Raw genomic sequence first — 17,085 nt, 5'->3', positions numbered from 1 at the left:
TCCATAAAACAGTAGAGTACAATATTTCTAAATAATATTTATTAATACACCGAAAAAAAGACGGCATATTTTTTAAATAAATTTACTTTTATACACAGATTCTGTTCGAAAGCGTAACAGATCCAGTTTTATTCTGCCTTCAATCATAGTTTGTGTTACTTTTGCATTATGACTTACTGATTTAAAAGTCACTTATAGTTTTAAAATATGTTTATAATAAGTTGCACATTCTTAAAATTCACTGTTGCACTATTAATATGAGGGAAATATATTTTTTGCTACTAATTTAGTTATGTGCGATGTGCAGTTGTTTGCAATACTATTGTAAATAAATTATATTTATAACATATTATATTTTACATTTTCCTATTGCAAAACTGACTTTATAAAATATATTTTATTAATATATTTTACAATTATGTCATTTTTTTATTAGCTGTTTCTTGCTAACCTATACAGGGTGTGCCATTTAATATTCCCGCTGCCAATATCCTCGAAATAAAGAAATTTATTTTAGTTCCAGAAACTGGGGTTGTTAGGTTCTTCGAATAGCTTTCAATTGAAGTTAGAATTGTATGTGTGTGTAGGAGTATTATTTTATTCCGTTTTTTGTACACTAGTGTATCCATTTTACGAAACACTTGTTGGTTGTTCTTAAATACTTCCAAATCCTTGTAAAATTAAATTAATTTGAAGTTGTTCGTTTTTATAGTATCTATGTAAACAGTACACACGGGTCAGATTCGGTCTGTACAATTTCAACTATGACAATTTGACAAACAACCCCAGTTTCCGGAACTAAAATAAATTTCTTCATTTCGGAGATATTGGCACCGGGAGTGTTCAATGGAACACCCTGTATATTAGCATAAAAGAATTGTTTTGTTAGAGAAAATAATAATAATTGAAGCTTTATAATATTGTTTATAACATTTGCCTAATTAAAGAAACAATTTTTATATAAAATAAGTGTTAGTGGTTTGAAGGCTTCCACAGCCCGTGCTGATAAATAAAGAAGGCAAATGAACTTAAAGCCACATGTGCCTTCTCATTGCGCAGACATGGAGTCGTGCGTAGCTGTGCCAGAGCCACGCTCCCTACCCCACTCCTACTTCGAAGGCCAAGATGTGCTCGCAGCGATGCTGATAACGAATCCGAAGCCGAGCCTTCTACCCCACTCCACAGAACTAGAATCGCGAGCGGTGATACTAACCCCAGTTTGATCACTGTTCTGCGCAGGTGTAGATGCGCGCGCTACGACACCCATACTATAAGACCGGTGACGAGGTCATAAACGGCCTCAATCGCGGTGAAACTTTTGAATCGAATCGTACGAATTTTAATGTAAAAGAATGATTGAATAACTACAGTGAAATAGAAATTTTCACTAACCAAAAGAAGATTTGAAATGTTAAAGTAACTGACTTTTGTTTAAGAATAGTTGTGACATATCTCAATTAAATAAACCTCTCAATTAAATAAACAAAAAAGCAGGATTTATTGTCTGGGACACTGTTTAATGAAGTTGCGTTTGCTTTGAGAAAATAATTATACATTAAATCAATATGAGTAAAAAAACTACATTGCTGTTAAAAAAATCCATTTATCAAACGTAACTTCTTATTTGCTTTTTTACAACAAAACTTATTGGTTATTGATTATAAATAGAAGAGAGCGACACATTTTTATAAAAATTGCAGTATATACTTTATGGAAAATATGTATTTAATACAAATTCAAAACACAATAGAGTTCTAAATAATGTATTCCGTCAAATTAATTTTTTATTATAACTATTAAACGAACTGACTTTACTATTTCTTATTTTCACCTACACAGAAGGGATATTTTTTATGTTCATGTTATAAACTTCAATTTGATCGTTTTGGACCAAAAAGCCGAGTGAAACAAGGGTCTACAAATACTGATTTATGAGATACTGGGTGATGAATTTATTAACAAATATTGTGTATTCAGATGTCTCTGAATATACTTAATATAGATTGTTGAAACTTGGATGAATAATTTACATAATCAAAGGGAAACACTAAGAACTCCATCATTTCTACACCACTGAGTATTTTGGAAAATGAATAGGTGATTATAACCGCGTACTAGCAAAATATATCTTTCGTAAAAAAACAGTTATTATTTAATCTTTTACACAATTGAATCAATATCTACAAAAGTATTCGTTGCATTATATGAGTAAAATAGACATTCAATTTCCAATACAGGGTGTCCCGAAATTAATGCAACAAAATTTGGTCACAGATTCTTAAGACAAATTTAGAGTACCCGTATTTTTTATTTTTGACGTATTTTTAATAATAAGAATAAGAATTAGTCCACTAGAAAGCTATTGAATTTGTAAACTTTTTTGTCTCTTGATACTTTTTTCGTAAAACGCAATATTTTCGAGAAAAGTGCTAAGATGTGATCGAATGCATATCGTGATTCGTAATTTTTCTCGAAAACATCGCATTTCACAAAAAAATTTAATTTAATTAACTATTAATTTTTAAGAAATTCAAATATGCGGTCAAATTTTTTGGTTCCAAATACAACGGGGCTCACGAAAAATTGTCTTAAGGGGATTCTTCGCCAAAAAGCGTAGCATTATTAGATTCCACATGTCATAAAATCACTGTGTACCAAATTTAGTGATTCTTGTGTAACAGGGTTCTGAGATATAAAAAGACTTCTTATGTGTAAATATATAGTGTGTTTCAAATACATAATTAAAATTTTTTAGGTATCGATCGAAGGTGGTCAAAAAAGTTTTTTGTTGCTTTAACGTTAAACTGTAATTTAATGAAACAAGAAATAAAAATAATTAATAGTAAAAATAAAATTTATTATTTTTTATTTCGTTGGTAATCTGCTACAAAGGAAAGAAGAAATTTTAAATACAGCAGAAATACCGAATCAAATAAAAATAGTAACTGAAAATACTACACGTAAATAATTACAGACAAAATTCACTAATTATGTTGAATGGTTTCTTGCCAACGTATAGAAAGGTTTCACATATTAAACATCTCAATTCTGTAATGACATCAAAGTCACAAGAAACGAAAAGAGAAAATTATACCACTCCGATATCTGACATAATTACAGTTCTCCTCTCTCTCTCTCTCTCTTTCGTGTAATTATCCAAAAATATAACAGTGGTGTATGCAAAATATGATTTAATGATTCAATGGTCTAAAACCCTAGCTTAGATTTCTGAAGATGTTAATTAAATTAATGAAAATTGGAGTAATATTTTTTCAAACTAAAGGTAAAACTGAACTACTGAATATACCGGGTGTACCGAAATTAATGCAACAAAATTTGGTCACAGATTCTTAAGACCAATTTAGAGGGCCCATATTTTTTATTTTTGCCAAGTGGCCCCCTCTTTCGGAGTTACAGCCCCTTGAAATCCGCCCCTAAGAATAGTCTTTTTTATATCTCAATACCCTGTTGTACGAGAATCACTAAATTTGATACACAAGGGTTTTATGACATGTGGAAACTGATAGCGCTACGCTTTTTGGGAGGGAACCCCCTTAAGACATTTTTTCGTGGGCCCCCTTGTATTTGGAGCCAAAAAATTTGCTCGCATATTTGAAATTCTTAAAAATTAACAATTCGCTAGAAAGCCATTGAATTTAGAATTTTTTTGTCTCTTAATCCTTTTTTCGTAAAACGCAATGTTTTCGAGGAATGTGATCGAATGCATATTGTGATTCGCCATTTTCCAAATAATTTTTTTCCCAATTTTGCATTAAAAGAAAAATAGTCTGTCTGATTAATTTAATATGTCTAGCTCCGATTGGCTGCTGCAGAGGTTTGATAAAAAAAAAGTGTTTGGACATATCGTGTTTTGTTTAATATTTTATAACTTTTTAACCTGCTTTAACTTTCCTAAATACGTCTCACACTACTTTAACGGTAGTATAGTCAACATGTACTAGGTCAGTGTCAGAGGTCATTGACAGCTTTAAATATAATAAATAAAAAAGTTAGGATGATTTCGGTACTTAATTTTGCTTGAATACTTAAATATTGCATATCTTTTTTCTGCAAAATGTTCCCGTACATAAGTTACAGGTATATTATTTGTCTGTGATAATTCATGCCAGATAAATAAGAAATCAAAACGTATTATACTTTACTGGGATGACACATCCCTTAGAAAAATAATTGAATGTAATAACTCATAGTTAATAGAGTAGTTCTTCCAAAATAGCCTCTTTAATAGTGATAGATAACAAATCGCCATAATTCTTGTGAACAGTCGGACCAGGGCTGGATTGGATATTGCAATAAAACGGTTTTTGTGGCTTATTCAGCTGATTTTCTCAATTTTCCGTCTCCGATCTTGATTAGTCTATAAGAAGTTTAATAGGATAGGGGATTTAAAGAATCTATCGTAATATATGTGATTGGATTTAAATCTTGCTAAATGTTTTATGCAGCATACTGTCTAGAAACTAATGAAGTCATCACTTTGGAAATAAGAATTTGTGTCAGATATCTAACAATGGTCCCACCGCGCATGAAACTAAGTAATGCAATTCTCTGGATAATCATCTTAAAAATGAGAAATTAGAATGCGGTTTTCGAATAGCATTTCTGCATTGAACTGGCGTAACAATGTCGTATAATCTAGTAAACTGCTTTGAAATTACTTATTGCAGTGTAGAATTATTTAAATATGTAGTGACCATTTATCTTTCTTTTGATAAATAACAAACAATATCTTTTTTATATTTTTAGATAGTTAATTTTACTTAATAGGGTATCTACGAGTATACTTTGAAAAATTTATAGCTGTACCTATTATTAATCAAATTTTATTTGTAAATTTTTAGCAATTATTTTTATATTTTTATTAATTCCTGCGTTAAAGTATATATATTTTTTTCAAATAAACTCTACAAAGTACTAAAACCGTACTTACTGAACATATAATTAGATATATACAGCTGAAGACAATCAAAGGTTCCCAAATTATATTAGTTTTTTTCTTTTTGGGTACCTACTTTACCATCAATGTTTCATTCTTTAACCCACATTAACTGTTTTAGGCAGGATACCTTTCTTTGTCTATGGCTGTACATACATATTACATACATAAGTTTTTAACTTTTATGTGTTATAAAAAAGACCAATTAGTAAAATTAGTTCATTGTATTGCTTATTTATTACCTACCTTATTTCTAGTCAATGAATTTTTACTTAATTATTTAGAACTTCTAGTGTGTACAAATTTTATTTAGAACTGTACATAAACTGTAACTGTACAGGGTAAGTTTCCTGAATGCTACGAAAATAACACAATTTCCTGTTAAAATGAGTTAACCAATAATTTAATTGAAATAATAACACTTTTCGTTGAGTAATATTCATTCAATTCTTCATAATTAAATAAATCTTATCTTAATGAATAACTTGATGAATAACTTTTGAATTAGCTTGCCAAACAGTGTGTGTTATATTAGTATTATTTTTGACCCAACAGTATCTAAAGGGTAACTGAAGTAGTTTTGATAGAAACACAGGTTTTTAGTTAAAAATTGTAATATTCTTATTGATTCATAAAGTATACAATGTAGGGTTGCCTATGTATGGAATAGCAAATCGGGCTTCCACGGCTTTGCTGGCACATACGCACTCTTTTTTCCATGACTTTTACGGCTGAATTTCATTAATACAGCATTCAATTTCTGCCTTCTATGGCATAGGTTGTCGTGGACCTGTTGGCATAAACCCTAGATTTCAAAAAATTCCAAAGAACAAAGTCCAACGGTGTTAAATCGCATGATTTGGGCGGCCAACTGTGATCACCAAATCGGGAAATTACACGACCATAAAATTTCTCATGCAGTAATTGAATTGATTCTCGGGCTGTATGGCATGTGGCAACGTCTTGTTGAAACCACATGTCGAATAGGTACGTCCATATCTTGCAATTTAGGCACAAAAAACTGGATTATATTGTCGCGATAGAAGAATGGTCCAATGATGCCTCCAACCCAAAATCCGCACCAAAGAGTGACACGTTGTGGATACATTTATTTCTCAACAATCACTCGTGGATTTTCTGAACCCCAAATGCGACAATTTTGTTGGTTAATGGACCCATCAGGATGAAAATGAACCTCATCGCTGGAGATGACTGTTCGAAAAATGAGCATCACTTGTTTCATAAAACATTCAACGGAGTCTTCGCTCTGCGTGGTCAGTAGGCTTTAGTTTTTGAGCAACTAAACTTTATAAGCATGAAGATGCAAATCTTGAAATCGTGAGAATTAGCTGTAGAAAGCTTCTCAAAATGTCCAATTCTTGACCATGGTGCAGAATTAATGTTCCTAGACTCTCGGCAACACTCTCACAAATTGCTTCAATGTTTTGTATTGAACGACTTATTGAAGGACGGCCAGAGCGTTTAAGATCACTAATTGATCCAGTCCCCTTGAATTTTTCAATTAATCTCTTCAATGTTAAATCACTATTCCGACCATATTTTGTACGAAAATTTCGAACTGTATCTGCCAAACCTTCATTATTTTTAAAATATTGCTCAGCAATGAAAACGCGTTGTTTTTTCGTGTGGCCCTCCTTTTTTAAAAACTCTGAACTGTCAGCTGTCATGCTGTTTTTTTTTTTCGTTGGCAATACTTTACTGCAAAAATGGAGTAAAATTCAAATCTTGCGCGAATTTTGGGAGACCCGATATAATCAATTCTTCAGTACACATAAGTAAAAGTACCTATTTATTGTCTGACAGTGCGTCGATATGTTTGTATACAACTTTATTTTCCCTTTACTCAGAAATGTGTATTAGCTACGAGCTACGAATGAAGTGATTTTGACAGTTTGTTTCCATTATCACATATTTATTTATTCTAACTAAAAATTGTGTTGAAAGGTTAATTTCTTTGTTAAAATCTTAAATTGACAAAATTCAACGCCTAAATAATTTCACCTTGAATTTACACTATGTTATTTTCAGTTGTGTACAATTTGTCTAAAATCATACGCTAGGGCACTATTGAAACATTTGCACGTGTACATTTCCCCGTATAGCACTAGCTTTGAAAATTATCTTCTTGAGGATTATCATATGTTACCTAGTTCCTAATTTTAAATTCTGTATACAGTAGGTATATCCGCGGATTGAGTTTACAAGTGGACAAATGGACCAAAAAGTAAAAGATACCAAAAATAGGCATTGTTGATAAAAGTTTTTGCTTGAAAAATGAATAAGACTTTGTTTACTTTTTTTTAGCTTAATTGTTATAATTATCTTCGTATAATTTAAAAATTACACTTGAATAAAATGTGTATTAGTTTTGTACTTTGTTCCCTGTATAAAAAATTTAAATTTTTGATAACGTGACTCTTATTCATTTTTCAAGCAAAAACTTTTATAAAGAATGCCTTTTTTCGTATCTTGCAAAATAAGGTATGTTTACTCCTACGCAAAATAAGGTTTTTGTGTTTATAACCCACTCTGTACAACAAAATTGAAGTTCGTCATGGTGATTCATATTTTCTAAACAAGAAAAAACTATTATCAAGAATGCCTTTTTTTCGTATCTTTCATTTCTTGGTCCATTTGTCCTCTTGTAAACTCAATTCGCGGACATACTACGCGTGTATGTACGCATTCTTGTTTACTATAATAAAAAGTATGGTAAAATTCCTAAAACATTCTATGGTAACTTGTTGTCATTCAAATTAAGTTCATGCAACATTTATGTAATATTAAATAAAACCTTTAAAAAATATATTGATTATACATGAATTTTACTTGAACATTCCATGGCAACAGGCTACCACAATAGATTCGAGTAATTTTACGACACTTTTTATTACAGTGTACGGTTAAGTTTCTGGAGAGTGTACCAACCTTTTAAATTTTTAGGGTAAGACACATCAATATTCGGCTTTACATTATATAAGTAATAAAAAATTAGAAACAATTACCAATCACATATAAAATTAACTGTTGGTATCATCAGACCATTAGAAATTCAAACATTCAGCACCTAGAAGGTTTCTATCAATTTGTGTAGATAGTTTTTCACGGTATTTGCTGTTACGTGACATTTTACGACCGTTTTACGATGCGGATATCCGAAGAAACGAAATTTTATAGTTTCACGTTTAGTTAGTTTTAGTTTTAAATTAATACCGTATTGAAGATTGAAGTTTACAAAGGGTATAAATATCATAGAAAGTTGGCCCAGTAAAATTGCACTGTGCTTAAAATTGTCGGATCCCTCGATTTATACCTGACACGCATTCCGAAACAGTTCTATCATTATTGTGGCAAACCATGGATAGATATATTAGATCTTAAAAGCCACGGTGGGTGGCGTTCGTCCTCTGTAGCTAAGGGATATATCGAAGACCCTATAGAAAAATTTTCAAACAGGGTTTTACATGGAAATACTCGAGGAAATTCTACAGTGACAGAAAGTGATATCGCAGCCCAGTGTTATTAAAAATGTGCAACAACTACAGCATCATCAGAAGAGAACGTTGTTTTGAACTCGAATTCTCTATTGCTCCAATAAATTTTAATAATTGTTCAAATTCTAATTTTACATCGATCGCTAATTTGTAAACGTCACAAATGTCTCAACAAATTCAACGAAGGTGTCAAATTACCTGCAAAAACAAAATTGCAGGTCACTTGGTTCATAATCATTTATCAGTTGAGAATGCAGTTTCCTAAATGAAATTTAAAGTTAAAGTTAAAAACTTACAGTGCCGGCAATAAAAATATTTGCTCGTCGTAGTAACCATGCGCAGTACGTTCATCCCGGCACATCACATAGAGATGTTAAACGGAAACAGGCAGCTGTCAAAGAAGTGCTGCCTGCGTACTGGCGGGATTCCAATTAACGTTGTTATCATTAAAAAGTCATTGATGTTCGGCCACTGATTACCGGCCACTCGCTGGGTAATTGCGTATAAAATTGTCCATTGAAGCGTCGCGGCGCCAATGCAAACCACGGGCACTACACGTGGGGCTCGTTTCCATAGCATTCCGCGATATTAACGTCAAGAACACACCGGGAATTATGGCCGCCTACTAACAATTAGGGCTTGTTCTGCAACGGCCAGATTTGTCATTGGGATTACTGGATGGTAAACACATAAACCCTAGCGCGCGGGTTTAATTATTTGGGGCCTGTATGGGACTATAATTTTCCAGAAACGATTCCTTACCCGACCCAAAAGGATAGGAGACAGTGGCATAAGCAACACGCACGCCATATAATGTTTTTGTTTTAATTCCCGTAAAGCAAACATTTAATATGACACTATTAACGTTCACAACTCAATATAATACAGGATGTCACACAAGGAAGTGAACAAACTTTAAGAAGGCGTTCTTCAGCTAAATCTACGCAAAAAAGTTTACATGAAGGACTGGAAGAGGTACAGTTTTACAAATTTTTTGAAATATGCAAATTGATTTTCACTTAAATATTATTTTTGAATATTGTAGGATGGGGTAACGAAAACTTTACAAAATTTTATATATTATACAGGGATGGCCAGAAGTACGGAATAAAATTCATAACTTTTGAATGAGTTAATTTTTTTTAAAACGCCGAAACGCGTTAACTGATTTTGATTTTTTACCATCTTTCGGTTATATAATAATTAATTTTTCTTCGACCCCCTAACCCCCAGCTACCTCTACTTTTTTTTTCAAATGGAAACATAAGGCATGAGGGGGCTCGTTGAAAAGCTTATAGAAAACCGAATCCAGCCATACCAAATAAACAAGTTTTATTTTTTCAATAACAAGTTTTTTTTCATTTAAAAATTGAAACAACTAGATAATTTACAAAAATAAACTCAATGTCGCAAATGCTGAAAATGTCCTCCATTCACTATTTGGCATTCTCCAAGACGATAGTAAAAGCTGTCCACAGCATTCTGAATGACTTCAGCTGGTAAATTATGCATCTCCGCCCTAATCTTGTTCTTTAAATTCTCAATATTATCCGGTCTGTCCTGGTAGACTCTTTCTTTCAAATATCCCCAAAGAAAATAATCCAGGGGTGTTAAGTCGGGGGATCTTGGCGGCCATTCAACTGTACCCCGTCTACCAATCCAGCGATTTGGAAACATTTCATCTAAGTATCTTCGAACATCAATACCAAAATGTGGGGGAGCGCCATCTTGTTGGAACCAAATTCTTTCATTCGGTATATCTGGATCAATTTCATGAGGGAAAATCACAGCTAGAGCAGGTATCAGGTCAAATGTTAGGAAATCCAGGTAGCGTGCGGCAGTAAGATTTTCTTCAAAAAAGAATGGGCCCAAGATTCTGTTGTTGATGATACCTGCCCATACATTAACTTTTTGTGGATGCTGCGTATGCGATTCGCATGTCCAGTGTGGATTTTCCTGGGACCAAAAGCGATAGTTGTGCCTGTTAACCACTCCATTTAAATAAAACGTAGCTTCATCCGAAAAAAGTACGTCTCGTTGAAAACCATTATTGTCGTCACACCGTCTCATCATTTCCTCACAAAATTGTAATCGCCTATCATAATCGTCTTCCAAAAGCTCTTGGACAAGACATACCTTATAGGGGTGGTATTTCTCTTGTTTCAGAAACATTCGAATTGCAGTTCGAGAAGCATCGTGATTGCGGGCCAATGAAACAGTTGAAGTATGAGGATTTTCAACAAGTTCTAATGCAATGTCTAATTTCTTTTCTTCATTCAAAGCACGTGCCCGTCCAGTTTTGGGCAAAGTCTGTACTGTACCGTGTTCCTCAAATTTGTGAAATATTTTACTAACTGTCCCTTGCGAGATTTGGTTTTCGGGATATTTCGCATTAAATAAATCGCGCACTTCAGCCTGACTTCTTATTTTGTCTCCACATCCAAGCAATATCAAGATTTCGATGCGTTGCCTTTCCGACAATACCATTGCAATTCAGTAAATAACTTGATTTTGACACAATAGTAACGTTTCGAACTCCAATTTACAACTAAAGCGAAAAATTAACCAGAAAGCCTGGCAAGTAAGTGGTGCCAAAAAAACGCAACATAAAAAATATATCTTTTTTGCGTTAGCAGTGATAGGTACAGTTTCAAATTCTTTATTTTATTCTGTGCAAATTCATGGAGGATAACACTGAAGATAATTAAATTTTATTTCACTTGTTAAGTAGGTGTTTTATACAACCCTACAAACCTTGCCATTGAAAAAATAAAACTGGTTTTTTTGGTATGGCTGGATTCGGTTTTCTATAAGCTTTTCAACGAGCCCCCTCATGCCTTATGTTTCCATTTGAAAAAAAAGTAAGGGTAGCTGGGGTTAGGGGATTGAAGAAAAATTAATTATTATATAACCGAAAGATGGGAAAAAATCAAAATCAGTTAACGTGTTTCGGCGTTTAAAAAAAAATTAACTCATTGAAAATATATGAATTTTATTCCATACTTCTGGCCATCCCTGTACATTTAGTAATTACTTAATCAAGTTGGTACTTTTGCATTTTAGTTGGCACTACCATAAATATAGGAGGGCCAGACCCTTTATTGAGCTGTATTTAAAAATATCTACCTGTATTTCTGGTTGCCTATTTCCTATTAAAACTGTATAAAACGGATGTATTTTTATTCCATTATATGTTTTCAAAACAGCGGAGAAAAGTAAAGCTTCAGCTCAAGGAATGTGATTTTCAATGTAGTATCTAATTAAATACTGAATAGCAGTACAACTAATTGGGAAAAAATTAGAGTCCTTTTTAATGCAGTATATCTTTTTTTAATTTTTCTCTGTACCTGGTTTCGGCTATTATACCATCTTCAGGGAAGACGAAAATTAACAATCATTGGAAAATAAAATATAAATAAATAACATTATAATTTGTTCAAATATAAAAAACCAGTATATTATAAAAAAAGTAAAAAACTTTTCAAGTCATTGTTAACAGATTGAGGGCGAGCAATAAATTACTATTTTTTCTTCTTCCCTGACGATGGCATAGTAGCCAAAAGTAATTGAAAAGAAAATTAAAAAAAATTATACTGAATAAAAAAGGATTTTATTTTTGCAAGCTCTTCAGCAATCTTTCCTTGTTCCCGACTCTTCACTGTTCACTTGCCTGAAATCTAAGTTGCCTTACCTCGTCTTAATTACCTTGACATTGAGATTTGCCGGGCTGTTTTGGTTTCCTCCGACTAATCCAAAGCTTCAAAATTATTCTTATGTTTAACTTTCGCGATGCTTATCTTATATTAAAGTCTCCCATCAATTAAACTACTCACAACCAGTTCCTTTTGCCCATTCCCTGAGGTAGATAATTTCACAATTCGCGCTATAACAGTATTTTCTTCCAAATATTGTCTTCTATCCATTAGTTAGGCCTTGTAAATGTTTGCAGGCGTGCTCCACTATATCTCTTTTCTAGAACAGCCTTCGGCATTTCATAATCCTTTTGTCGTCTTCCTTTCTTAAAACCTGCGTAGCTTCACCAAATGCATCTTAATTACACTTTTTTCCACGACTTGGACTATGTTTTGCATCTCATTTCTCAATTCGCCAATTTTTTCTTCACCACTTCCTTCAAAATCTTTGACTTTATCATAATGGGGTATTTTTATTTAGCATTAGGTACTAGTTAAAAATAAAATGTGTATATTAAACAAAACAAAATAAAATAAAATAGAAATTATAAACACATACAAATGTTTTAATAACTTTTAAATAGATATTTTCTACTTTTTTTAACTTCGATATTTCACACCAAATCTGACAGAATAGAAGTACAAATTAGATTTTTTACTAAGAATTGGTGAAAATAAGCTGATGGTGCACCAAAGAAGGTGCAGGTAAGATATAAATGACTTTATATACAGGGTGATTCAAAATTCGGCACAAAGTGTCAAAGTTTTTTATTTTTTTCGACATAATAATTTCCAAATAGATTTGAATGTACGCATAAAACTTGGGGTACGGGGTTTTTTTAGGATGGTAAATTTAAATATGTCATTGCTTTTGACGCTGCCTGCTTGTAGAGGGCGCCACCTATAACGATACCCTTGAATTAAATTGGCTCTAACATTTGTGCTACCCTGTACATTGACGTTTCGTATTAGTGCGTTTAGTTCCCTATCAATAAAAAAAAATGTACTAGGTCGAAATCTTTCATACCAACCGTTTTCGAGATATTGGCTGAAGAGTTAAATGCACACTATATTTTCAAATTTTATTTCACTTACAGTGAAAAATTTTAAAATTTATTTTAGACTCACGTTTATAGGAAAAAAAAGTTCAAAAATATGCCCCTAAATTCTTTGTACTGAATTTTAAATCAGCCTGTACATATAAGTACTAAATTTGCCATTTATTCCGTCCAAATATTTAATCCCAGTTGTGGTAACATTTCTTTTATATTTTTCTCTATATTATAGTCTAGTATCGCATGTACTTATTATGTAGTAACTGAAATTTATTTCTTTAACTTTTTTTGTTGATAGAAGCAAAAATGTAAAATAATTATCCTTAATAATTGATAATAATGATTTATATTTTAATTAATTCTTCTTTTTATTATTCTTCTGTAAATTATACTTCATCCTACTTGTTTTTCATTTTGGTTTTCAAATCTTCCTGTAATTGATTTTGGTTATTCCTCATACCTTTTTGCTCATAGCCCATACAGTAATTGTTTCACACAGTATCAGCAGTTAGCAATCTTGTATGTGAGATAGAATATCTTTTGCATACTTAGATGTTTGGTGTCGAAGAACATTTTTTGAGTTCATTTAATAAGATTTAAAAAAGATATTTTCTTGAATTTGTTTTAACTCACATAACAATATCACCATATATTATCTCATATCCCTGAGCAAATCCAGACATTGCAAAAAACAGAATTTTTTATTATTGAATATTTTCATAACATAGAATACAAAGTAAACTATCATCTTTAGAGAGATTAATGCTTTTATTACTGTCGTTTACAAAGTGTTCTTGTATTCGTAATATGTTTGCACAAACATATTAGTAATCGACTATTTTGAATACTTCGTAAAACATACTCTTCGTAATTTAAATCATGTTTACCAAAATTGTTTGCAATAGGCAATTACAACTGCGTTATATTTTACTGTTTATATGCGGTTTAGTGGTGTTTTAAAAATTGAATCTAAAGCTTTCATACGATACTAGCGTTATTTATACGATACAACACGGAGGAACGATAATTATATATGGTTATGTAAACACCTTTCTAAAATACTCCAATATTTGCACTTTTGGTTTTCATTTATTGAAATATAAATCTAAACAAAAGTAAAAAATGGTTAAGTTCTGCGCTATAACTAAAGCTTGATTCATAAAACAGGATTCTTGGTAAAATAAATCTGTAAGTTGAAATCCTGTTTGAATTATTAACAAAAGTTATGAAATTCTGTATACGTTTAGAAATTTGAAGAATGTTTAATAATAGAGATTCGGGTACAACTTAAAATAATTTTATAATTTTTTAAAATTCTCAGCGGTGTGACCCAAAATGTGGTTAGAAGTTTTCCTCCGTATTTTGTACCAAGTATCCAAATAAGAAAAGACGTCAGCGTTATTTAAGATTCATCGTAGCATATTGGGATATTACTTATTTAACTTGATTTTTTTAGAAGGGATATTGCATCATATTTCGATGATGAATTAAGAATGGGACACGGTTCAGTAAAAGATTCCTGATAGGCTAGTCATTATAGCTTTTTTTCGGGAAAAAAATACTATTAGAAGTTTCTCTGCGGAATATTATTCAGAAACGTGTTATAAACAAAATATCAAAAAATCAACTCGGGGCTAGTTGGGAAACTTTGTAAAAACAATCGTCAAAGTTATGGAAAAGTGGTTTTTTGACTCGCGTAAAAAAACTGTTATTCACAGAGAAAAAAGGAACTTTCGGGCTGAATTTTTTACCACCTACAAAGGGTGCGAAAAGCCTCAAAAATCCTGAATTACAAGTGTCTGCGATAAAAATTGCATTAATTATTAGCAATTGAAAAAAACGGCCATTTTCGACCATTTTTGAGCTCTTGCGCATAAACAAATTATCAGAATTTAATCGGACTTGTCTCATTTTATAGACTTATTTAATATCTACCTTTTTTGTATAAAATTTTTAGAATAATAGTTTTTTTACGCGAGTCAAAAAACCACTTTTCCATAACTTTAACCATCGTTTTAACAAAGTTTCCCAACTAGTCTCGAGTTGATTTTTTTGTATTTTGTTTATAACAGGTTTCCGAACAATACTCCGCAAAAAAACTTTTACTAATAGTATTTTTTTCCCGAAACAGGCTGTTTCATGTCTATAATGACTGGGCTAAATACTTACACAACAGCAGAAGAATATAACAAAGGCTAGAAAAAAAACAGAGATAAATATAAATGTAAAACAAGTGAGAGTGATAAAACTATAGAATTGAAGAGTATATAATTTTAAGTACCTATATGGAAAGTATTATAAATGATCCAAATAAAACGTAAATCAGTTATAAGACCAATGGTGACATACGCTGCCGAATCGATGTATTTAATAAAGAAATAAACATAAATAAAGAAAAAGGTAATAGATGTACCATAATACACTAGAGTGAGAAATTATAACAGAATAAAGTCGATGAGAATAAGATGGTACAGACACGTGAATAGAATGCAGAGCCGTTCAGTGATTAGAAGCCAATGGTACATCGAGCATGAGCTATTTACGACCCGAAACGCTTGAACGAGAGATTACAGCAATTGCGCTCTGCTTTTAGAGGGAATGGATACACAAATAGGAATATCGAACAAGCCATCAAGGCACCTAAGGACAAAGAAAAATATCGGCCAACTCCCTATATACAGGCTGACTACTATAAGAGGGCCACTCCTATGTATCTCGCTTAATATACGACGCACGTCAAAAATCTTTATATGTTTCTTGTTGCATTTTTTAAGGTCTTTATGCTCGTAGAAACAAATTTGAGATCCATTGCCTACTTTGTGAGTAAACATAAAAAACCCGGAAAAGTACCGAAAGTTTAGGGTCGTTTAACTTTTTTATTTTAAGACATAAAGAAAACTTATTTTAATAAAATTTCATGGCAAAATTGATATCTTTCACCTGGTTAAACAGATATTTGAACTATCGTATGTAAATTGCTGCGCCCTCTACACGGGCAAAAGAAAATTGTCATCGAAGTAGGCTGTGGCCACAAAAAATTCCTTGTTTTTTCTTCTTTAATGCGATATACTACATGTCCCATTTATCTTTTATATTTATTACATTTTTTATAATTTTGATGTAAAAAATATAAACATTTTCGTGATGTTTAAGTTAATGTATAAATTGTTTTAAACACGTCAAATATAAAAAAAAATAATAAATATAATGTACTTCTTTTAAGAAAAATACAAAGTTTCTTATTACATTATTATACTATTGGTTTTTACATTAGAGAGAACTGAGCCTTAAACATTGTTTTTGCACGGATAAAGCAGCTTGCTAAGTGTAGCAAGCTATGACCAGTAATGTCAACATTTGACAAATTGTTTATTGTTGTCATCTGTTGGTTTGAAAATTGTTGTTGTAATTGTTATTTAAAAAACTATAATTTTTAATAAAAATGGTATTTTCAAATATTGAGAAGTATAATATGTTTGTGTTGTATTGTCAATACAATTTCAATTCTGCTCAAGCACTGGCGGAATATAGAAATAAATTCCCAAATGCCGCCCAACCCAACAGAAGAACTTTTTCAAAATTACGAGAAAACCTTCGAAGATATGGATCTTTTAAGAAGGACAGGGGAATAAAATCAGCTAATGTTGTTAATAACATAGGTAATGCTAACAGAATTTTAAATTATGTGAATAGGAAAAATGAACAAAACACTGATACATCTTTGAGAGAAATTGCAGTAAACTGCAATGTAAAGAAGGATAGTGCAAGAAGAATATTGCGAAAAAATGGTTTCAGATGTTATAAGGTGAAAAAAGTGCATCACTTGAGAGAGGCAGATAAACCGAGGAGATTAAGATTCTGTAGGT

This window comes from Anoplophora glabripennis, unplaced genomic scaffold (assembly GCF_000390285.2).
Source record: "Anoplophora glabripennis isolate ALB-LARVAE unplaced genomic scaffold, Agla_2.0 scaffold331, whole genome shotgun sequence".
Lineage (NCBI taxonomy): Eukaryota > Metazoa > Arthropoda > Insecta > Coleoptera > Cerambycidae > Anoplophora > Anoplophora glabripennis.
This window is presented reverse-complemented; position numbering follows the sequence as displayed.